The following is a 22,915-nucleotide window of genomic DNA, read 5'->3' as shown; positions in this document are numbered from 1 at the left end:
GCACCATATTAAAAAAAAGTGTCTCTAATTTAATAATGTAACACGTTTTATACAGACACTTCATATTTAAACGGTATTAGATTATTTTTTGGATTCACTGGCTTCTGTGAAGCGTTGAGCTAAAATGACGCATGACGCCGTTCCTGGAAGCCGGGCTGATCGGATATAACTACCTGTCTCTGCAACTCCTCGTTAGTATAGTGGAAAGTATCTCCGCCTGTCACGCGGAAGACCGGGGTTCGATTCCCCGACGGGGAGATCCAGTCCTTTACTGCTGCCAAAAGACCTTAACAAATGTTTTGCTCCAGCAAACAAGTTACAGGAGAAGTTGGCAAGGGGCCACCGACGACTGTTTTAAAGACAGCTTGAGAAAAATGCAATGCGTTGGCCGGGAATCGAACGCATACAGCAAGAATGGACAGACCCAGGAATCGAACCCATAGCAAGAATGCTCGTAATCAAGGTCTTTAATTTACAAATGTGATGCGTTGGCCGGGAATCGAACCCGGGTCAACTGCTTGGAAGGCAGCTATGCTCACCACTATACCACCAACACAAGTCTGTTGGATGTAGACTGGAAGCCCTCTTCTGCGGTCAGCAAGAATGTTCGCAATATATTAGCAGCTGGCAGGTGCAGATGAATTGAAACTCTCTTTGTTTGGACCTGGCACTTAAAAAAATTGCATGAACTTATTGACCTGACCTACCAGGCACCATATTAAAAAAAAGTGTCTCTAATTTAATAATGTAACACGTTTTATACAGACACTTCATATTTAAACGGTATTAGATTATTTTTTGGATTCACTGGCTTCTGTGAAGCGTTGAGCTAAAATGACGCATGACGCCGTTCCTGGAAGCCGCGCTGATCGGATACAACTACCTGTCTCTGCAACTCCTCGTTAGTATAGTGGAAAGTGTCTCCGCCTGTCACGCGGAGACTGGGGTTCGATTCCCTGACGGGGAGATTCAGTCCTTTACTGCTGCCAAAAGACCTTAACAAATGTTTTGCTCCAGCAAACAAGTTACAGGGAAGTTGGCAAGGGGCCCGGACGACTGTTTTAAAGACAGCTTGAGAAAAATGCAATGCGTTGGCCGGGAATCGAACCCATACAGCAAGAATGGACAGACCCAGGAATCTAACCCATAGCAAGAATGCTCGTAATCAAGATCTTTAATTTACAAATGTGATGCGTTGGCCGGGAATCGAACCCGGTCACCTGCTTGGAAGGCAGCTATGCTCACCACTATACCACCAACGCAGGCCTTTGAACGTAGACTGGAAGCCCGGTTGTGCGGTCAGCAAGAATTTTCGCAATACATTAGCAGCTGGCAGGTGCAGATGAACTGAAACTCTCTTTGTTTGGACCTGGCACTTAAAAAAATTGCATGAACTTATTGACCTGACCTACCAGGCACTGTAGTGATCTTTTTCTTTGTAGAAAAGTTAGAAGCTCAGACCAGGAGACAGTGGAAGTTTTCCAAGCAGAAGTTCTTTATTGTTTGTCGGTAGCTGCAGTCATTCCAACATCGTCTAACTAAGGGAACTTTACATTGTAGTTTATATACATTTCAAGGGGGAGGGATTACATTGTGAGGAACAAAGCATGTAAATGAGCTGAAACATGAGAACAGAACAGTGCAGGACTTCTCGCACTGAGATAAGAACTCCAAGACAAATGGTCTCAGTAATAAAATAGCAGGTGTTCAAACTTGCTCAGCATGACTCTTCACCCGGTAAAACAATGAGAACAGGAAAAGCCTAGCCTTCTCGCACTTAGATGGGACAGTCAGGAATATCCTGCTGGGAACCCCTACCGTTTGCAGAGATTTCCTGGTCTCATCATTTATAAACTTTCTCAATATAAAATACTATTGTATTGGAAATCTAAATTAAACATTTAAATAAAATTTGTAATCCTACAACACCATATTAAAAAACAAGGTCTCTAATTTAATAATGTAACACGTTTTATACAGACACTTCATATTTAAACGGTATTAGATTATTTTTTTGATTCACTGGCTTCTGTGAAGCGTTGAGCTAAAATGACGCATGACGCCGTTCCTGGAAGCCGCGCTGATCGGATACAACTACCTGTCTCTGCAACTCCTCGTTAGTATAGTGGAAAGTATCTCCGCCTGTCACGCTGAAGACCGGGGTTCGATTCCCCGACGGGGAGATCCAGTCCTTTACTGCTGCCAAAAGACCTTAACAAATGTTTTGCTCCAGCAAACAAGTTACAGGAGAAGTTGGCAAGGGGCCACCAACGACTGTTTTAAAGACAGCTTGAGAAAAATCCAATGCGTTGGCCGGGAATCGAACGCATACAGCAAGAATGGACAGACCCAGGAATCGAACCCATAGCAAGAATGCTCGTAATCAAGGTCTTTAATTTACAAATGTGATGCGTTGCCCGGGAATCGAACCCGGCTCAACTGCTTGGAAGGCAGCTATGCTCACCACTATACCACCAACACAAGACTGTTGGATGTAGACTGGAAGCCCTCTTCTGCGGTCAGCAAGAATGTTCGCAATATATTAGCAGCTGGCAGGTGCAGATGAATTGAAACTCTCTTTGTTTGGACCTGGCACTTAAAAAAATTGCATGAACTTATTGACCTGACCTACCAGGCACCATATTAAAAAAAAGGGTCTCTAATTTAATAATGTAACACGTTTTATACAGACACTTCATATTTAAACGGTATTAGATTCTTTTTTGGATTCACAGGCTTCTGTGAAGCGTTGAGCTAAAATGACGCATGACGCCGTTCCTGGAAGCCGCGCTTATCAGGTACAACTACCTGTCTCTGCAACTTCTCGTTAGTATAGTGGAAAGTATCTCCGCCTGTCACGCGGAAGACCGGGGTTCGATTCCCCGACGGGGAGATCCAGTCCTTTACTGCTGCCAAAAGACCTTAACAAATGTTTTGCTCCAGCAAACAAGTTACAGGAGAAGTTGGCAAGGGGCCACCGACGACTGTTTTAAAGACAGCTTGAGAAAAATGCAATGCGTTGGCCGGGAATCCAACGCATACAGCAAGAATGGACAGACCCAGGAATCTAACCCATAGCAAGAATGCTCGTAGTCAAGGTCTTTAATTTACAAATGTGATGCGTTGGCCGGGAATCGAACCCAGGTCAACTTCTTGGAAGGCAGCTATGCTCCCCACTATACCACCAACGCAAGACTGTTGGACGTAGACTGGAAGCCCTGTTCTGTGGTCAGCAATAATTTTTGCAATACTTTAGCAGCTGGCAGGTGCAGATGAACTGAAACTCTCTTTGTTTGGACCTGGCACTTAAAAAAATTGCATGAACTTATTGACCTGACCTACTAGGCACCATATTAAAAAAAAGGGTCTCTAATTTAATAATGTAACACGTTTTATACAGACACTTCATATTTAAACGGTATTAAATTATTTTTTGGATTCACTGGCTTCTGTGAAGCGTTGAGCTAAAATGACGCATGACGCTGTTCCTGGAAGCCGCGCTGATCGGATACAACTACCTGTCTCTCCAACTCCTCGTTAGTATAGTGGAAAGTATCTCCGCCTGTCACGCGGAAGACCGGGGTTCGATTCCCCGACGGGGAGATCCAGTCCTTTACTGCTGCCAAAAGACCTTAACAAATGTTTTGCTCCAGCAAACAAGTTACAGGAGAAGTTGGCAAGGGGCCACCGACGACTGTTTTAAAGACAGCTTGAGAAAAATGCAATGCGTTGGCCGGGAATCGAACGCATACAGCAAGAATGGACAGACCCAGGAATCGAACCCATAGCAAGAATGCTCGTAATCAAGGTCTTTAATTTACAAATGTGATGCGTTGGCAGGGAATCGAACCCGGCTCAACTGCTTGGAAGGCAGCTATGCTCACCACTATACCACCAACACAAGACTGTTGGATGCAGACTGGAAGCCCTCTTCTTCGGTCAGCAAGAATGTTCGCAATATATTAGCAGCTGGCAGGTGCAGATGAATTGAAACTCTCTTTGTTTGGACCTGGCACTTAAAAAAATTGCATGAACTTATTGACCTGACCTACCAGGCACCATATTAAAAAAAAGTGTCTCTAATTTAATAATGTAACACGTTTTATACAGACACTTCATATTTAAACGGTATTAGATTATTTTTTGGATTCACTGGCTTCTGTGAAGCGTTGAGCTAAAATGACGCATGACGCCGTTCCTGGAAGCCGGGCTGATCGGATATAACTACCTGTCTCTGCAACTCCTCGTTAGTATAGTGGAAAGTATCTCCGCCTGTCACGCGGAAGACCGGGGTTCGATTCCCCGACGGGGAGATCCAGTCCTTTACTGCTGCCAAAAGACCTTAACAAATGTTTTGCTCCAGCAAACAAGTTACAGGAGAAGTTGGCAAGGGGCCACCGACGACTGTTTTAAAGACAGCTTGAGAAAAATGCAATGCGTTGGCCGGGAATCGAACGCATACAGCAAGAATGGACAGACCCAGGAATCGAACCCATAGCAAGAATGCTCGTAATCAAGGTCTTTAATTTACAAATGTGATGCGTTGGCCGGGAATCGAACCCTGGTCAACTGCTTGGAAGGCAGCTATGCTCACCACTATACCACCAACACAAGTCTGTTGGATGTAGACTGGAAGCCCTCTTCTGCGGTCAGCAAGAATGTTCGCAATATATTAGCAGCTGGCAGGTGCAGATGAATTGAAACTCTCTTTGTTTGGACCTGGCACTTAAAAAAATTGCATGAACTTATTGACCTGACCTACCAGGCACCATATTAAAAAAAAGTGTCTCTAATTTAATAATGTAACACGTTTTATACAGACACTTCATATTTAAACGGTATTAGATTATTTTTTGGATTCACTGGCTTCTGTGAAGCGTTGAGCTAAAATGACGCATGACGCCGTTCCTGGAAGCCGCGCTGATCGGATACAACTACCTGTCTCTGCAACTCCTCGTTAGTATAGTGGAAAGTGTCTCCGCCTGTCACGCGGAAGACCGGGGTTCGATTCCCCGACGGGGAGATCCAGTCCTTTACTGCTGCCAAAAGACCTTAACAAATGTTTTGCTCCAGCAAACAATTACAGGAGAAGTTGGCAAGGGGCCGCCAACGACTGTTTTAAAGACAGCTTGAGAAAAATGCAATGCGTTGGCCGGGAATCGAACGCATACAGCAAGAATGGACAGACCCAGGAATCGAACCCATAGCAAGAATGCTCGTAATCAAGGTCTTTAATTTACAAATGTTATGCGTTGGCCGGGAATCGAACCCGGCTCAACTGCTTGGAAGGCAGCTATGCTCACCACTATACCACCAACACAAGACTGTTGGATGTAGACTGGAAGCCCTCTTCTGCGGTCAGCAAGAATGTTCGCAATATATTAGCAGCTGGCAGGTGCAGATGAATTGAAACTCTCTTTGTTTGGACCTGGCACTTAAAAAAATTGCATGAACTTATTGACCTGACCTACCAGGCACCATATTAAAAAAAAGGGTCTCTAATTTAATAATGTAACACGTTTTATACAGACACTTCATATTTAAACGGTATTAGATTATTTTTTGGATTCACTGGCTTCTGTGAAGCGTTGAGCTAAAATGACGCATGACGCCGTTCCTGGAAGCCGCGCTGATCGGATACAACTACCTGTCTCTGCAACTCTTCGTTAGTATAGTGGAAAGTATCTCCGCCTGTCACGCGGAAGACCGGGGTTCGATTCCCCGACGGGGAGATCCAGTCCTTTACTGCTGCCAAAAGACCTTAACAAATGTTTTGCTCCAGCAAACAAGTTACAGGAGAAGTTGGCAAGGGGCCACCGACGACTGTTTTAAAGACAGCTTGAGAAAAATGCAATGCGTTGGCCGGGAATCGAACGCATACAGCAAGAATGGACAGACCCAGGAATCTAACCCATAGCAAGAATGCTCGTAATCAAGGTCTTTAATTTACAAATGTGATGCGTTGACCGGGAATCGAACCCGGTCACCTGCTTGGAAGGCAGCTATGCTCACCACAATACCACCAACACAGGCCTTTGAACGTAGACTGGAAGCCCGGTTGTGCGGTCAGCAATAATTTTTGCAATACTTTAGCAGCTGGCAGGTGCAGATGAATTGAAACTCTCTTTGTTTGGACCTGGCACTTAAAAAAATTGCATGAACTTATTGACCTGACCTACCAGGCACCATATTAAAAAAAGGGTCTCTAATTTAATAATGTAACACGTTTTATACAGACACTTCATATTTAAACGGTATTAGATAATTTTTTTGGATTCACTGGCTTCTGTGAAGCGTTGAGCTAAAATGACGCATGACGCCGTTCCTGCAAGCCGTGCTGATCGGATACAACTACCTGTCTCTGCAACTCCTTGTTAGTATAGTGGAAAGTATCTCCGCCTGTCACGCGGAGACTGGGGTTCGATTCCCCGACGGGGAGATTCAGTCCTTTACTGCTTCCAAAAGACCTTAACAAATATTTTGCTCCAGCAAACAAGTTACAGGGAAGTTGGCAAGGGGCCCGGACGACTGTTTTAAAGACAGCTTGAGAAAAATGCAATGCGTTGGCCGGGAATCGAACCCATACAGCAAGAATGGACAGACCCAGGAATCGAACCCATAGCAAGAATGCTCGTAATCAAGGTCTTTAATTTACAAATGTGATGCGTTGGCCGGGAATCGAACCCGGTCACCTGCTTGGAAGGCAGCTATGCTCACCACAATACCACCAACACAGGCCTTTGAATGTAGACTGGAAGCCCGGTTGTGCGGTCAGCAAGAATTTTCGCAATACATTATCAGCTGGCAGGTGCAGATGAACTGAAACTCTCTTTGTTTGGACCTGGCACTTAAAAAAATTGCATGAACTTATTGACCTGACCTACCAGGCACTGTAGTGATCTTTTTCTTTGTAGAAAAGTTAGAAGCTCAGACCAGGAGACAGTGGAAGTTTTCCAAGCAGAAGTTCTTTATTGCTTGTCGGTAGCTGCAGTCATTCCAACATCGTCTAACTAAGGGAACTTTACATTGTAGTTTATATACATTTCAAGGGGGAGGGATTACATTGTGAGGAACAAAGCATTAAATGAGCTGAAACATGAGAACAGAACGGTGCAGGACTTCTCGCACTGAGATAAGAACTCCAAGACAAATGGTCTCAGTAATAAAATGGCAGGATTTCAAACTTGCTCAGCATGCCTCTTCACCCGGTAAAACAATGAGAACAGGAAAAGCCTAGCCTTCTCGTACTGAGATGGGACAGTCAGGAATATCCTGCTGGGAACCCCTACCATTTGCAGAGATTTCCTGGTCTCATCATTTATAAACTTTCTCAATATAAAATACTATTGTATTGGAAATCTAAATTAAACATTTAAATAAAATTTGTAATCCTACAGCACCATATTTATAAACAAGGTCTCTAATTTAATAATGTAACACGTTTTATACAGACACTTCATATTTAAACGGTATTAGATTATTTTTTGGATTCACTGGCTTCTGTGAAGCGTTGAGCTAAAATGACGCATGACGCCGTTCCTGGAAGCCGCGCTGATCGGATACAACTACCTGTCTCTGCAACTTCTCGTTAGTATAGTGGAAAGCATCTCCGCCTGTCACGCGGAAGACCGGGGTTCGATTCCCCGACGGGGAGATCCAGTCCTTTACTGCTGCCAAAAGACCTTAACAAATGTTTTGCTCCAGCAAACAAGTTACAGGAGAAGTTGGCAAGGGGCCACCGACGACTGTTTTAAAGACAGCTTGAGAAAAATGCAATGCGTTGGCCGGGAATCGAACGCATACAGCAAGAATGGACAGACCCAGGAATCTAACCCATAGCAAGAATGCTCGTAGTCAAGGTCTTTAATTTACAAATGTGATGCGTTGGCCGGGAATCGAACCCAGGTCAACTGCTTGGAAGGCAGCTATGCTCCCCACTATACCACCAACGCAAGACTGTTGGATGTAGACTGGAAGCCCTGTTCTGCGGTCAGCAATAATTTTTGCAATACTTTAGCAGCTGGCAGGTGCAGATGAACTGAAACTCTCTTTGTTTGGACCCGGCACTTAAAAAAATTGCATGAACTTATTGACCTGACCTACCAGGCACCATATTAAAAAACAAGGTCTCTAATTTAATAATGTAACACGTTTTATACAGACACTTCATATTTAAACGGTATTAGATTATTTTTTGCATTCACTGGCTTCTGTGAAGCGTTGAGCTAAAATGACGCATGACGCCGTTCCTGCAAGCCGCGCTGATCGGATACAACTACCTGTCTCTGCAACTCCTTGTTAGTATAGTGGAAAGTATCTCCGCCTGTCACGCGGAGACTGGGGTTCGATTCCCTGACGGGGAGATTCAGTCCTTTACTGCTGCCAAAAGACCTTAACAAATGTTTTGCTCCAGCAAACAAGTTACAGGGAAGTTGGCAAGGGGCCCGGACGACTGTTTTAAAGACAGCTTGAGAAAAATGCAATGCGTTGGCCGGGAATCGAACCCATACAGCAAGAATGGACAGACCCAGGAATCTAACCCATAGCAAGAATGCTCGTAATCAAGATCTTTAATTTACAAATGTGATGCGTTGGCCGGGAATCGAACCCGGTCACCTGCTTGGAAGGCAGCTATGCTCACCACTATACCACCAACGCAGGCCTTTGAACGTAGACTGGAAGCCCGGTTGTGCGGTCAGCAAGAATTTTCGCAATACATTAGCAGCTGGCAGGTGCAGATGAACTGAAACTCTCTTTGTTTGGACCTGGCACTTAAAAAAATTGCATGAACTTATTGACCTGACCTACCAGGCACTGTAGTGATCTTTTTCTTTGTAGAAAAGTTAGAAGCTCAGACCAGGAGACAGTGGAAGTTTTCCAAGCAGAAGTTCTTTATTGTTTGTCGGTAGCTGCAGTCATTCCAACATCGTCTAACTAAGGGAACTTTACATTGTAGTTTATATACATTTCAAGGGGGAGGGATTACATTGTGAGGAACAAAGCATGTAAATGAGCTGAAACATGAGAACAGAACAGTGCAGGACTTCTCGCACTGAGATAAGAACTCCAAGACAAATGGTCTCAGTAATAAAATAGCAGGTGTTCAAACTTGCTCAGCATGACTCTTCACCCGGTAAAACAATGAGAACAGGAAAAGCCTAGCCTTCTCGCACTTAGATGGGACAGTCAGGAATATCCTGCTGGGAACCCCTACCGTTTGCAGAGATTTCCTGGTCTCATCATTTATAAACTTTCTCAATATAAAATACTATTGTATTGGAAATCTAAATTAAACATTTAAATAAAATTTGTAATCCTACAACACCATATTAAAAAACAAGGTCTCTAATTTAATAATGTAACACGTTTTATACAGACACTTCATATTTAAACGGTATTAGATTATTTTTTTGATTCACTGGCTTCTGTGAAGCGTTGAGCTAAAATGACGCATGACGCCGTTCCTGGAAGCCGCGCTGATCGGATACAACTACCTGTCTCTGCAACTCCTCGTTAGTATAGTGGAAAGTATCTCCGCCTGTCACGCTGAAGACCGGGGTTCGATTCCCCGACGGGGAGATCCAGTCCTTTACTGCTGCCAAAAGACCTTAACAAATGTTTTGCTCCAGCAAACAAGTTACAGGAGAAGTTGGCAAGGGGCCACCAACGACTGTTTTAAAGACAGCTTGAGAAAAATCCAATGCGTTGGCCGGGAATCGAACGCATACAGCAAGAATGGACAGACCCAGGAATCGAACCCATAGCAAGAATGCTCGTAATCAAGGTCTTTAAGTTACAAATGTGATGCGTTGCCCGGGAATCGAACCCGGCTCAACTGCTTGGAAGGCAGCTATGCTCACCACTATACCACCAACACAAGACTGTTGGATGTAGACTGGAAGCCCTCTTCTGCGGTCAGCAAGAATGTTCGCAATATATTAGCAGCTGGCAGGTGCAGATGAATTGAAACTCTCTTTGTTTGGACCTGGCACTTAAAAAAATTGCATGAACTTATTGACCTGACCTACCAGGCACCATATTAAAAAAAAGGGTCTCTAATTTAATAATGTAACACGTTTTATACAGACACTTCATATTTAAACGGTATTAGATTCTTTTTTGGATTCACAGGCTTCTGTGAAGCGTTGAGCTAAAATGACGCATGACGCCGTTCCTGGAAGCCGCGCTTATCGGATACAACTACCTGTCTCTGCAACTTCTCGTTAGTATAGTGGAAAGTATCTCCGCCTGTCACGCGGAAGACCGGGGTTCGATTCCCCGACGGGGAGATCCAGTCCTTTACTGCTGCCAAAAGACCTTAACAAATGTTTTGCTCCAGCAAACAAGTTACAGGAGAAGTTGGCAAGGGGCCACCGACGACTGTTTTAAAGACAGCTTGAGAAAAATGCAATGCGTTGGCCGGGAATCCAACGCATACAGCAAGAATGGACAGACCCAGGAATCTAACCCATAGCAAGAATGCTCGTAGTCAAGGTCTTTAATTTACAAATGTGATGCGTTGGCCGGGAATCGAACCCAGGTCAACTTCTTGGAAGGCAGCTATGCTCCCCACTATACCACCAACGCAAGACTGTTGGACGTAGACTGGAAGCCCTGTTCTGTGGTCAGCAATAATTTTTGCAATACTTTAGCAGCTGGCAGGTGCAGATGAACTGAAACTCTCTTTGTTTGGACCTGGCACTTAAAAAAATTGCATGAACTTATTGACCTGACCTACTAGGCACCATATTAAAAAAAAGGGTCTCTAATTTAATAATGTAACACGTTTTATACAGACACTTCATATTTAAACGGTATTAGATTATTTTTTGGATTCACTGGCTTCTGTGAAGCGTTGAGCTAAAATGACGCATGACGCTGTTCCTGGAAGCCGCGCTGATCGGATACAACTACCTGTCTCTCCAACTCCTCGTTAGTATAGTGGAAAGTATCTCCGCCTGTCACGCGGAAGACCGGGGTTCGATTCCCCGACGGGGAGATCCAGTCCTTTACTGCTGCCAAAAGACCTTAACAAATGTTTTGCTCCAGCAAACAAGTTACAGGAGAAGTTGGCAAGGGGTCACCGACGACTGTTTTAAAGACAGCTTGAGAAAAATGCAATGCGTTGGCCGGGAATCGAACGCATACAGCAAGAATGGACAGACCCAGGAATCGAACCCATAGCAAGAATGCTCGTAATCAAGGTCTTTAATTTACAAATGTGATGCGTTGGCAGGGAATCGAACCCGGCTCAACTGCTTGGAAGGCAGCTATGCTCACCACTATACCACCAACACAAGACTGTTGGATGCAGACTGGAAGCCCTCTTCTTCGGTCAGCAAGAATGTTCGCAATATATTAGCAGCTGGCAGGTGCAGATGAATTGAAACTCTCTTTGTTTGGACCTGGCACTTAAAAAAATTGCATGAACTTATTGACCTGACCTACCAGGCACCATATTAAAAAAAAGTGTCTCTAATTTAATAATGTAACACGTTTTATACAGACACTTCATATTTAAACGGTATTAGATTATTTTTTGGATTCACTGGCTTCTGTGAAGCGTTGAGCTAAAATGACGCATGACGCCGTTCCTGGAAGCGGGGCTGATCGGATATAACTACCTGTCTCTGCAACTCCTCGTTAGTATAGTGGAAAGTATCTCCGCCTGTCACGCGTCAGACCGGGGTTCGATTCCCCGACGGGGAGATCCAGTCCTTTACTGCTGCCAAAAGACCTTAACAAATGTTTTGCTCCAGCAAACAAGTTACAGGAGAAGTTGGCAAGGGGCCACCGACGACTGTTTTAAAGACAGCTTGAGAAAAATGCAATGCGTTGGCCGGGAATCGAACGCATACAGCAAGAATGGACAGACCCAGGAATCGAACCCATAGCAAGAATGCTCGTAATCAAGGTCTTTAATTTACAAATGTGATGCGTTGGCCGGGAATCGAACCCGGGTCAACTGCTTGGAAGGCAGCTATGCTCACCACTATACCACCAACACAAGTCTGTTGGATGTAGACTGGAAGCCATCTTCTGCGGTCAGCAAGAATGTTCGCAATATATTAGCAGCTGGCAGGTGCAGATGAATTGAAACTCTCTTTGTTTGGACCTGGCACTTAAAAAAATTGCATGAACTTATTGACCTGACCTACCAGGCACCATATTAAAAAAAAGGGTCTCTAATTTAATAATGTAACACGTTTTATACAGACACTTCATATTTAAACGGTATTAGATTATTTTTTGGATTCACTGGCTTCTGTGAAGCGTTGAGCTAAAATGACGCATGACGCCGTTCCTGGAAGCCGCGCTGATCGGATACAACTACCTGTCTCTGCAACTCCTCGTTAGTATAGTGGAAAGTGTCTCCGCCTGTCACGCGGAAGACTGGGGTTCGATTCCCCGACGGGGAGATCCAGTCCTTTACTGCTGCCAAAAGACCTTAACAAATGTTTTGCTCCAGCAAACAATTACAGGAGAAGTTGGCAAGGGGCCGCCAACGACTGTTTTAAAGACAGCTTGAGAAAAATGCAATGCGTTGGCCGGGAATCGAACGCATACAGCAAGAATGGACAGACCCAGGAATCGAACCCATAGCAAGAATGCTCGTAATCAAGGTCTTTAATTTACAAATGTTATGCGTTGGCCGGGAATCGAACCCGGCTCAACTGCTTGGAAGGCAGCTATGCTCACCACTATACCACCAACACAAGACTGTTGGATGTAGACTGGAAGCCCTCTTCTGCGGTCAGCAAGAATGTTCGCAATATATTAGCAGCTGGCAGGTGCAGATGAATTGAAACTCTCTTTGTTTGGACCTGGCACTTAAAAAAATTGCATGAACTTATTGACCTGACCTACCAGGCACCATATTAAAAAAAAGGGTCTCTAATTTAATAATGTAACACGTTTTATACAGACACTTCATATTTAAACGGTATTAGATTATTTTTTGGATTCACTGGCTTCTGTGAAGCGTTGAGCTAAAATGACGCATGACGCCGTTCCTGGAAGCCGCGCTGATCGGATACAACTACCTGTCTCTGCAACTCTTCGTTAGTATAGTGGAAAGTATCTCCGCCTGTCACGCGGAAGACCGGGGTTCGATTCCCCGACGGGGAGATCCAGTCCTTTACTGCTGCCAAAAGACCTTAACAAATGTTTTGCTCCAGCAAACAAGTTACAGGAGAAGTTGGCAAGGGGCCACCGACGACTGTTTTAAAGACAGCTTGAGAAAAATGCAATGCGTTGGCCGGGAATCGAACGCATACAGCAAGAATGGACAGACCCAGGAATCTAACCCATAGCAAGAATGCTCGTAATCAAGGTCTTTAATTTACAAATGTGATGCGTTGACCGGGAATCAAACCCGGTCACCTGCTTGGAAGGCAGCTATGCTCACCACAATACCACCAACACAGGCCTTTGAACGTAGACTGGAAGCCCGGTTGTGCGGTCAGCAAGAATTTTCGCAATACATTATCAGCTGGCAGGTGCAGATGAACTGAAACTCTCTTTGTTTGGACCTGGCACTTAAAAAAATTGCATGAACTTATTGACCTGACCTACCAGGCACTGTAGTGATCTTTTTCTTTGTAGAAAAGTTAGAAGCTCAGACCAGGAGACAATGGAAGTTTTCCTAGCAGAAGTTCTTTATTGCTTGTCGGTAGCTGCAGTCATTCCAACATCGTCTAACTAAGGGAACTTTACATTGTAGTTTATATACATTTCAAGGGGGAGGGATTACATTGTGAGGAACAAAGCATTAAATGAGCTGAAACATGAGAACAGAATGGTGCAGGACTTCTCGCACTGAGATAAGAACTCCAAGACAAATGGTCTCAGTAATAAAATGGCAGGATTTCAAACTTGCTCAGCATGCCTCTTCACCCGGTAAAACAATGAGAACAGGAAAAGCCTAGCCTTCTCGTACTGAGATGGGACAGTCAGGAATATCCTGCTGGGAACCCCTACCATTTGCAGAGATTTCCTGGTCTCATCATTTATAAACTTTCTCAATATAAAATACTATTGTATTGGAAATCTAAATTAAACATTTAAATAAAATTTGTAATCCTACAGCACCATATTTATAAACAAGGTCTCTAATTTAATAATGTAACACGTTTTATACAGACACTTCATATTTAAACGGTATTAGATTATTTTTTGGATTCACTGGCTTCTGTGAAGCGTTGAGCTAAAATGACGCATGACGCCGTTCCTGGAAGCCGCGCTGATCGGATACAACTACCTGTCTCTGCAACTTCTCGTTAGTATAGTGGAAAGCATCTCCGCCTGTCACGCGGAAGACCGGGGTTCGATTCCCCGACGGGGAGATCCAGTCCTTTACTGCTGCCAAAAGACCTTAACAAATGTTTTGCTCCAGCAAACAAGTTACAGGAGAAGTTGGCAAGGGGCCACCGACGACTGTTTTAAAGACAGCTTGAGAAAAATGCAATGCGTTGGCCGGGAATCGAACGCATACAGCAAGAATGGACAGACCCAGGAATCTAACCCATAGCAAGAACGCTCGTAGTCAAGGTCTTTAATTTACAAATGTGATGCGTTGGCCGGGAATCGAACCCAGGTCAACTGCTTGGAAGGCAGCTATGTTCCCCACTATACCACCAACGCAAGACTGTTGGATGTAGACTGGAATCCCTGTTCTGCCGGTCAGCAATAATTTTTGCAATACTTTAGCAGCTGGCAGGTGCAGATGAACTGAAACTCTCTTTGTTTGGACCTGGCACTTAAAAAAATTGCATGAACTTATTGACCTGACCTACCAGGCACCATATTAAAAAACAAGGTCTCTAATTTAATAATGTAACACGTTTTATACAGACACTTCATATTTAAACGGTATTAGATTATTTTTTGCATTCACTGGCTTCTGTGAAGCGTTGAGCTAAAATGACGCATGACAAGCCGCGCTGATCGGATACAACTACCTGTCTCTGCAACTCCTCGTTAGTATAGTGGAAAGTATCTCCGCCTGTCACGCGGAAGACCGGGGTTCGATTCCCTGACGGGGAGATCCAGTCCTTTACTGCTGCCAAAAGACCTTAACAAATGTTTTGCTCCAGCAAACAAGTTACAGGAGAAGTTGGCAAGGGGCCACCGACGACTGTTTTAAAGACAGCTTGAGAAAAATGCAATGCGTTGGCCGGGAATCGAACGCATACAGCAAGAATCGACAGACCCAGGAATCGAACCCCTAGCAAGAATGCTCGTAATCAAGGTCTTTAATTTACAAATGTGATGCGTTGGCCGGGAATCGAACCCGGGTCAACTGCTTGGAAGGCAGCTATGCTCACCACTATACCACCAACGCAAGACTGTTGGATGTAGACTGGAAGCCCTGTTCTGCGGTCAGCAATAATTTGCGCAATACTTTAGCAGCTGGCAGGTGCAGATGAACTGAAACTCTCTTTGTTTGGACCTGGCACTTAAAAAAATTGCATGAACTTATTGACCTGACCTACCAGGCACCATATTAAAAAAAAGGGTCTCTAATTCAATAATGTAACACTTTTTATACAGACACTTCATATTTAAACGGTATTAGATTATTTTTTGGATTCACTGGCTTCTGTGAAGCGTTGAGCTAAAATGACGCATGACGCCGTTCCTGGAAGCCGCGCTGATCGGATACAACTACCTGTCTCTGCAACTCCTTGTTAGTATAGTGGAAAGTATCTCCGCCTGTCACGCGGAGACTGGGGTTCGATTCCCCGACGGGGAGATCCAGTCCTTTACTGCTGCCAAAAGACCTTAACAAATGTTTTGCTCCAGCAAACAAGTTGCAGGAGAAGTTGGCAAGGGGCCTCGGACGACTGTTTTAAAGACAGCTTGAGAAAAATGCAATACGTTGGCCGGGAATCGAACGCATACAGCAAGAATGGACAGACCCAGGAATCGAACCCATAGCAAGAATGCTCGTAATCAAGGTCTTTAATTTACAAATGTGATGCGTTGGCCAGGAATCGAACCCGGGTCAACTGCTTGGAAGGCAGCTATGCTCACCACTATACCACCAACGCAAGACTGTTGGATGTAGACCGGAAGCCCTGTTCTGCGGTCAGCAATAATTTTCGCAATACTTTAGCAGCTGGCAGGTGCAGATGAACTGAAACTCTCTTTGTTTGGACCTGGCACTTAAAAAAATTGCATGAACTTATTGACCTGACCTACCAGGCACCATATTAAAAAACAAGGTCTCTAATTTAATAATGTAACACGTTTTATACAGACACTTCATATTTAAACGGTATTAGATTATTTTTTGCATTCACTGGCTTCTGTGAAGCGTTGAGCTAAAATGACGCATGACGCCGTTCCTGCAAGCCGCGCTGATCGGATACAACTACCTGTCTCTGCAACTCCTTGTTAGTATAGTGGAAAGTATCTCCGCCTGTCATGCGGAGACTGGGGTTCGATTCCCCGACGGGGAGATTTAGTCCTTTACTGCTGCCAAAAGACCTTAACAAAAGTTTTGCTCCAGCAAACAAGTTACAGGGAAGTTGGCAAGGGGCCCTGACGACTGTTTTTAAGACAGCTTGAGAAAAATGCAATGCGTTGGCCGGGAATCGAAACCATACAGCAAGAATGGATAGATCCAGGAATCGAACCCATAGCAAGAATGCTCGTAATCAAGGTCTTTAATTTACAAATGTGATGCGTTGGCCGGGAATCGAACCCAGGTCAACTGCTTGGAAGGCAGCTAGGCTTACCACTATACCACCAACGCAAGACTTTTGGATGTACGCTGGAAGCCGTGTTGTGCGGTCAGCAAGAATTTTCGCAATACATTAGCAGCTGGCAGGTGGAGATGAACTGAAACTCTCTTTGTTTGGACCTGGCACTTAAAAAAATGGCATGAACTTATTGACCTGACCTACCAGGCACCATATTAAAAAACAAGGTATCTAATTTAATAATGTAACACGTTTTATACAGACACTTCATATTTAAACGGTATTAGATTATTTTTTGCATTCACTGGCTTCTGTGACGCATTGAGCTAAAATGACGCATGACGCCGTTCCTGCAAGCCGCGCTGATCGGATACAACTACCTGTCTCTGCAACTCCTTGTTAGTATAGTGGAAAGTATCTCCGCCTGTCATGCGGAGACTGGGGTTCGATTCCCCGACGGGGAGATTTAGTCCTTTACTGCTGCCAAAAGACCTTAACAAAAGTTTTGCTCCAGCAAACAAGTTACAGGGAAGTTGGCAAGGGGCCCTGACGACTGTTTTAAAGACAGCTTGAGAAAAATGCAATGCGTTGGCCGGGAATCGAAACCATACAGCAAGAATGGATAGATCCAGGAATCGAACCCATAGCAAGAATGCTCGTAATCAAGGTCTTTAATTTACAAATGTGATGCGTTGGCCGGGAATCGAACCCAGGTCAACTGCTTGGAAGGCAGCTATGCTCACCACAATACCACCAACGCAGGCCTTTGAACGTAGACTGGAAGCCCGGTTGTGCGGTCAGCAAGAATTTTCGCAATACATTATCAGCTGGCAGGTGCAGATGAACTGAAACTCTCTTTGTTTGGACCTGGCACTTAAAAAAATTGCATGAACTTATTGACCTGACCTACCATGCACTGTAGTGATCTTTTTCTTTGTAGAAAAGTTAGAAGCTCAGACCAGGAGACAGTGGAAGTTTTCCAAATAGAAGTTCTTTATTGCTTGTCGGTAGCTGCAGTCATTCCAACATCGTCTAACTAAGGGAACTTTACATTGTAGTTTATATACATTTCAAGGGGGAGGGATTACATTGTGAGGAACAAAGCATTAAATGAGCTGAAACATGAGAACAGAACGGTGCAGGACTTCTCGCACTGAGATAAGAACTCCAAGACAAATGGTCTCAGTAATAAAATAGCAGGTGTTCAAACTTGCTCAGCATGACTCTTCACCCGGTAAAACAATGAGAACAGGAAAAGCCTAGCCTTCTCGCACTGAGATGGGACAGTCAGGAATATCCTGCTGGGAACCCCTACCGTGTGCAGAGATTTCCTGGTCTCATCATTTATAAACTTTCTCAATATAAAATACTATTGTATTGGAAATCTAAATTAAACATTTAAATAAAATTTGTAATCCTACAACACCATATTAAAAAAAAGGGTCTCTGATTTAATAATGTAACACGTTTTATACAGACACTTCATATTTAAACGGTATTAGATTATTTTTTGGATTCACTGGCTTCTGTGAAGCGTTGAGCTAAAATGACGCATGACGCCGTTCCTGGAAGCCGCGCTGATCGGATACAACTACCTGTCTCTGCAACTCCTCGTTAGTATAGTGGAAAGTATCTCCGCCTGTCACGCGTAAGACCGGGGTTCGATTGCCCGACGGGGAGATCCAGTCCTTTACTGCTGCCAAAAGACCTTAACAAATGTTTTGGTCCAGCAAACAAGTTACAGGAGAAGTTGGCAAGGGGCCACCGACGACTGTTTTAAAGACAGCTTGAGAAAAATGCAATGCGTTGGCCGGGAATCGAACCCATACAGCAAGAATGGACGGACCCAGGAATCGAACCCATAGCAAGAATGCTCGTAATCAAGGTCTTTAATTTACAAATGTGATGCGTTGGCCGGGAATCGAACCCGGGTCAACTGCTTGGAAGGCAGCTATGCGCACCACTATACCACCAACGCAAGACTGTTGGATGTAGACTGGAAGCCCTGTTCTGCGGTCAGCAATAATTTTCGCAATACTTTAGCAGCTGGCAGGTGCAGATGAACTGAAACTCTCTTTGTTTGGACCTGGCACTTAAAAAAATTGCATGAACTTATTGACCTGACCTACCAGGCACCATATTAAAAAAAAGGGTCTCTAATTCAATAATGTAACACTTTTTATACAGACACTTCATATTTAAACGGTATTAGATTATTTTTTGGATTCACTGGCTTCTGTGAAGCGTTGAGCTAAAATGACGCATGACGCTGTTCCTGGAAGCCGCGCTGATCGGATACAACTACCTGTCTCTGCAACTCCTTGTTAGTATAGTGGAAAGTATCTCCGCCTGTTATGCGGAGACTGGGGTTCGATTCCCCGACGGGGAGATCCAGTCCTTTACTGCTGCCAAAAGACCTTAACAAATGTTTTGCTCCAGCAAACAAGTTGCAGGAGAAGTTGGCAAGGGGCCTCGGACGACTGTTTTAAAGACAGCTTGAGAAAAATGCAATGCGTTGGCCGGGAATCGAACGCATACAGCAAGAATGGACAGACCCAGGAATCGAACCCATAGCAAGAATGCTCGTAATCAAGGTCTTTAATTTACAAATGTGATGCGTTGGCCGGGAATCGAACCCCGGTCAACTGCTTGGAAGGCAGCTATGCTCCCCACTATACCACCAACGCAAGACTGTTGGATGTAGACTGGAAGCCCTGTTCTGCGGTCAGCAATAATTTTTGCAATACTTTAGCAGCTGGCAGGTGCAGATGAACTGAAACTCTCTTTGTTTGGACCTGGCACTTAAAAAAATTGCATGAACTTATTGACCTGACCTACCAGGCACCATATTAAAAAACAAGGTCTCTAATTTAATAATGTAACACGTTTTATACAGACACTTCATATTTAAACGGTATTAGATTATTTTTTGCATTCACTGGCTTCTGTGAAGCGTTGAGCTAAAATGACGCATGACGCCGTTCCTGCAAGCCGCGCTGATCGGATACAACTACCTGTCTCTGCAACTCCTTGTTAGTATAGTGGAATGTATCTCCGCCTGTCACGCGGAGACTGGGGTTTGATTCCCTGACGGGGAGATTCAGTCCTTTACTGCTGCCAAAAGTCCTTAACAAATGTTTTGCTCCAGCAAACAAGTTACAGGGAAGTTGGCAAGGGGCCCGGACGACTGTTTTAAAGACAGCTTGAGAAAAATGCAATGCGTTGGCCGGGAATCGAACCCATACAGCAAGAATGGACAGACCCAGGAATCGAACCCATAGCAAGAATGCTCGTAATCAAGGTCTTTAATTTACAAATGTGATGCGTTGGCCGGGAATCGAACCCGGTCACCTGCTTGGAAGGCAGCTATGCTCACCACTATACCACCAACGCAGGCCTTTGAACGTAGACTGGAAGCCCGGTTGTGCGGTCAGCAAGAATTTTCGCAATACATTAGCAGCTGGCAGGTGCAGATGAACTGAAACTCTCTTTGTTTGGACCTGGCACTTAAAAAAATTGCATGAACTTATTGACCTGACCTACCAGGCACCATATTAAAAAAAAGGGTCTCTAATTCAATAATGTAACACTTTTTATACAGACACTTCATATTTAAACGGTATTAGATTATTTTTTGGATTCACTGGCTTCTGTGAAGCGTTGAGCTAAAATGACGCATGACGCTGTTCCTGGAAGCCGCGCTGATCGGATACAACTACCTGTCTCTGCAACTCCTTGTTAGTATAGAGGAAAGTATCTCCGCCTGTCACGCGGAGACTGGGGTTCGATTCCCCGACGGGGAGATCCAGTCCTTTACTGCTGCCAAAAGACCTTAACAAATGTTTTGCTCCAGCAAACAAGTTGCAGGAGAAGTTGGCAAGAGGGCCTCGGACGACTGTTTTAAAGACAGCTTGAGAAAAATGCAATGCGTTGGCCGGGAATCGAACGCATACAGCAAGAATGGACAGACCCAGGAATCGAACCCATAGCAAGAATGCTCGTAATCAAGGTCTTTAATTTACAAATGTGATGCGTTGGCCGGGAATCGAACCCCGGTCAACTGCTTGGAAGGCAGCTATGCTCCCCACTATACCACCAACGCAAGACTGTTAGATGTAGACTGGAAGCCCTCTTCTGCGGTCAGCAATAATTTTTGCAATACTTTAGCAGCTGGCAGGTGCAGATGAACTGAAACTCTCTTTGTTTGGACCTGGCACTTAAAAAAATTGCATGAACTTATTGACCTGACCTACCAGGCACCATATTAAAAAACAAGGTCTCTAATTTAATAATGTAACACGTTTTATACAGACACTTCATATTTAAACGGTATTAGATTATTTTTTGCATTCACTGGCTTCTGTGAAGCGTTGAGCTAAAATGACGCATGACGCCGTTCCTGCAAGCCGCGCTGATCGGATAAAACTACCTGTCTCTGCAACTCCTTGCTAGTATAGTGAAAAGCATCTTCGCCTGTCACGCGGAGACTGGGGTTCGATTCCCCGACGGGGAGATTCAGTCCTTTACTGCTGCCAAAAGACCTTAACAAAAGTTTTGCTCCAGCAAACAAGTTACAGGGAAGTTGGCAAGGGGCCCGGACGACTGTTTTAAAGACAGCTTGAGAAAAATGCGATGCGTTGGCCGGGTATCGAACCCATACAGACAGAATGTACAGACCCAGGAATCGAACCCATAGCAAGAATGCTCGTAATCAAGGTCTGTAATTTACAAATGTGATGCATTGGCCGGGAATCGAACCCGGGTCAACTGCTTGGAAGGCAGCTATGCTCACCACTATACCACCAACGCAAGACTGTTGGATGTAGGCTGGAAGCCCTCTTGTGCGGTCAGCAAGAATTTTCGCAATACATTAGCATTCACTGGCTTCTGTGAAGCGTTGAGCTAAAATGACGCATGACGCCGTTCCTGCAAGCCGCACTGATCGGATACAACTACCTGTCTCTGCAACTCCTTGCTAGTATAGTGGAAAGTATCTCCGCCTGTCGCGCGGAGACTGGGGTTCGATTCCCCGACGGGGAGATTCAGTCCTTTACTGCTGCCAAAAGACCTTAACAAAAGTTTTGCTCCAGAAAACAAGTTACAGGGAAGTTGGCAAGGGGCCCGGACGACTGTTTTAAAGACAGCTTGAGAAAAATGCAATGCGTTGGCCGGGAATCGAACCCATACAGCCAGAATGGACAGACCCAGGAATCGAACCCATAGCAAGAATGCTCGTAATCAAGGTCTTTAATTTACAAATGTGATGCGTTGGCCGGGAATCGAACGCGGGTCAACTGCTTGGAAGGCAGCTATGCTCACCACTATACCACCTACGCGAGGTGGTATAGTGGTGGTAAAAAAATTGCATGAACTTATTGACCTGACCTACCAGGCACCATATTAAAAAAAGGGTCTCTAATTTAATAATGTAACACGTTTTATACAGACACTTCATATTTAAACAGTATTAGATTATTTTTTGGATTCACTGGCTTCTGTGAAGCGTTGAGCTAAAATGACGCATGAAGCCGTTCCAGGAAGTGCCGCCTATCGGGGACAACTACCTGTCTCTGCAACTCCTCGTTAGTATAGTGGAAAGTATCTCCTCCTGTCACGCGGAAGACCGGGGTTCGATTCCCTGACGGGGAGATCCAGTCCTTTACTGCTGCCAAAAGACCTTAACAAATGTTTTGCTCCAGCAAACAAGTTACAGGAGAAGTTGGCAAGGGGCCTCTCACAACTGTTTTAAAGACAGCTTGAGAAAAATGCAATGCGTTGGCCGGGAATCGAACGCACACAGCAAGAATGGACTGCCCCAGGAATCGAACCCATAGCAAGAATGCTCGTAATCAAGGTCTTTAATTTACAAATGTGATGCGTTGGCCGGGAATCGAACCCGGGTAAACTGCTTGGAAGGAAGCTATGCTCACCACTATACCACCAACGCAAGACTGTTGGATGTAGACTGGAAGCCCTGTTCTGCGGTCAGCAATAATTTTCGCAATACTTTAGCAGCTGGCAGGTGCAGATGAACTGAAACTCTCTTTGTTTGGACCTGGCACTTAAAAAAATTGCATGAACTTATTGACCTGACCTACCAGGCACCATATTAAAAAAAGGGTCTCTAATTTAATAATGTAACACTTTTTATACAGACACTTCATATTTAAACGGTATTAGATTATTTTTTGCATTCACTGGCTTCTGTG

The 22,915-nt window shown here is 44.5% G+C and overlaps 25 non-coding genes across 25 annotated transcripts; 12 read left to right on the top strand and 13 right to left on the bottom strand.

The window, feature by feature from the left end:
* Positions 1–186: 186 nt before the first annotated feature.
* trnad-guc (transfer RNA aspartic acid (anticodon GUC)) lies at positions 187–258 on the top strand. Its single transcript has one exon. It is a non-coding gene; the product is annotated as a tRNA-Asp (tRNA).
* A 226-nt stretch (positions 259–484) lies between these two features.
* Positions 485–556, bottom strand: trnag-ucc (transfer RNA glycine (anticodon UCC)). Its single transcript has one exon. It is a non-coding gene; the product is annotated as a tRNA-Gly (tRNA).
* Positions 557–2,821: 2,265 nt separating this feature from the next.
* trnad-guc (transfer RNA aspartic acid (anticodon GUC)) lies at positions 2,822–2,893 on the top strand. The gene has a single exon. It is a non-coding gene; the product is annotated as a tRNA-Asp (tRNA).
* Positions 2,894–3,531: 638 nt separating this feature from the next.
* On the top strand, positions 3,532–3,603 carry trnad-guc (transfer RNA aspartic acid (anticodon GUC)). Its single transcript has one exon. It is a non-coding gene; the product is annotated as a tRNA-Asp (tRNA).
* A 638-nt stretch (positions 3,604–4,241) lies between these two features.
* Positions 4,242–4,313, top strand: trnad-guc (transfer RNA aspartic acid (anticodon GUC)). Its single transcript has one exon. It is a non-coding gene; the product is annotated as a tRNA-Asp (tRNA).
* A 226-nt stretch (positions 4,314–4,539) lies between these two features.
* trnag-ucc (transfer RNA glycine (anticodon UCC)) lies at positions 4,540–4,611 on the bottom strand. The gene has a single exon. It is a non-coding gene; the product is annotated as a tRNA-Gly (tRNA).
* A 340-nt stretch (positions 4,612–4,951) lies between these two features.
* trnad-guc (transfer RNA aspartic acid (anticodon GUC)) lies at positions 4,952–5,023 on the top strand. Its single transcript has one exon. It is a non-coding gene; the product is annotated as a tRNA-Asp (tRNA).
* Positions 5,024–5,248: 225 nt separating this feature from the next.
* On the bottom strand, positions 5,249–5,320 carry trnag-ucc (transfer RNA glycine (anticodon UCC)). The gene has a single exon. It is a non-coding gene; the product is annotated as a tRNA-Gly (tRNA).
* Positions 5,321–5,660: 340 nt separating this feature from the next.
* Positions 5,661–5,732, top strand: trnad-guc (transfer RNA aspartic acid (anticodon GUC)). The gene has a single exon. It is a non-coding gene; the product is annotated as a tRNA-Asp (tRNA).
* A 1,850-nt stretch (positions 5,733–7,582) lies between these two features.
* trnad-guc (transfer RNA aspartic acid (anticodon GUC)) lies at positions 7,583–7,654 on the top strand. Its single transcript has one exon. It is a non-coding gene; the product is annotated as a tRNA-Asp (tRNA).
* Positions 7,655–7,880: 226 nt separating this feature from the next.
* Positions 7,881–7,952, bottom strand: trnag-ucc (transfer RNA glycine (anticodon UCC)). Its single transcript has one exon. It is a non-coding gene; the product is annotated as a tRNA-Gly (tRNA).
* Positions 7,953–10,217: 2,265 nt separating this feature from the next.
* Positions 10,218–10,289, top strand: trnad-guc (transfer RNA aspartic acid (anticodon GUC)). The gene has a single exon. It is a non-coding gene; the product is annotated as a tRNA-Asp (tRNA).
* Positions 10,290–10,927: 638 nt separating this feature from the next.
* Positions 10,928–10,999, top strand: trnad-guc (transfer RNA aspartic acid (anticodon GUC)). Its single transcript has one exon. It is a non-coding gene; the product is annotated as a tRNA-Asp (tRNA).
* A 936-nt stretch (positions 11,000–11,935) lies between these two features.
* trnag-ucc (transfer RNA glycine (anticodon UCC)) lies at positions 11,936–12,007 on the bottom strand. Its single transcript has one exon. It is a non-coding gene; the product is annotated as a tRNA-Gly (tRNA).
* A 637-nt stretch (positions 12,008–12,644) lies between these two features.
* trnag-ucc (transfer RNA glycine (anticodon UCC)) lies at positions 12,645–12,716 on the bottom strand. Its single transcript has one exon. It is a non-coding gene; the product is annotated as a tRNA-Gly (tRNA).
* A 340-nt stretch (positions 12,717–13,056) lies between these two features.
* Positions 13,057–13,128, top strand: trnad-guc (transfer RNA aspartic acid (anticodon GUC)). Its single transcript has one exon. It is a non-coding gene; the product is annotated as a tRNA-Asp (tRNA).
* Positions 13,129–14,273: 1,145 nt separating this feature from the next.
* trnad-guc (transfer RNA aspartic acid (anticodon GUC)) lies at positions 14,274–14,345 on the top strand. Its single transcript has one exon. It is a non-coding gene; the product is annotated as a tRNA-Asp (tRNA).
* A 226-nt stretch (positions 14,346–14,571) lies between these two features.
* Positions 14,572–14,643, bottom strand: trnag-ucc (transfer RNA glycine (anticodon UCC)). The gene has a single exon. It is a non-coding gene; the product is annotated as a tRNA-Gly (tRNA).
* A 330-nt stretch (positions 14,644–14,973) lies between these two features.
* On the top strand, positions 14,974–15,045 carry trnad-guc (transfer RNA aspartic acid (anticodon GUC)). The gene has a single exon. It is a non-coding gene; the product is annotated as a tRNA-Asp (tRNA).
* A 226-nt stretch (positions 15,046–15,271) lies between these two features.
* Positions 15,272–15,343, bottom strand: trnag-ucc (transfer RNA glycine (anticodon UCC)). The gene has a single exon. It is a non-coding gene; the product is annotated as a tRNA-Gly (tRNA).
* Positions 15,344–15,980: 637 nt separating this feature from the next.
* trnag-ucc (transfer RNA glycine (anticodon UCC)) lies at positions 15,981–16,052 on the bottom strand. Its single transcript has one exon. It is a non-coding gene; the product is annotated as a tRNA-Gly (tRNA).
* A 635-nt stretch (positions 16,053–16,687) lies between these two features.
* trnag-ucc (transfer RNA glycine (anticodon UCC)) lies at positions 16,688–16,759 on the bottom strand. The gene has a single exon. It is a non-coding gene; the product is annotated as a tRNA-Gly (tRNA).
* Positions 16,760–17,394: 635 nt separating this feature from the next.
* trnag-ucc (transfer RNA glycine (anticodon UCC)) lies at positions 17,395–17,466 on the bottom strand. The gene has a single exon. It is a non-coding gene; the product is annotated as a tRNA-Gly (tRNA).
* Positions 17,467–18,612: 1,146 nt separating this feature from the next.
* trnag-ucc (transfer RNA glycine (anticodon UCC)) lies at positions 18,613–18,684 on the bottom strand. Its single transcript has one exon. It is a non-coding gene; the product is annotated as a tRNA-Gly (tRNA).
* A 2,759-nt stretch (positions 18,685–21,443) lies between these two features.
* Positions 21,444–21,515, bottom strand: trnag-ucc (transfer RNA glycine (anticodon UCC)). Its single transcript has one exon. It is a non-coding gene; the product is annotated as a tRNA-Gly (tRNA).
* Between the last annotated feature and the right edge of the window lie 1,400 nt (positions 21,516–22,915).

This window comes from Siphateles boraxobius, unplaced genomic scaffold (genome assembly GCF_051911475.1).
Source record: "Siphateles boraxobius isolate OS27281-9 unplaced genomic scaffold, OSU_SipBor_1 39, whole genome shotgun sequence".
Taxonomy (NCBI): Eukaryota; Metazoa; Chordata; class Actinopteri; order Cypriniformes; family Leuciscidae; genus Siphateles; species Siphateles boraxobius.
This window is presented reverse-complemented; position numbering and strand designations above follow the sequence as displayed.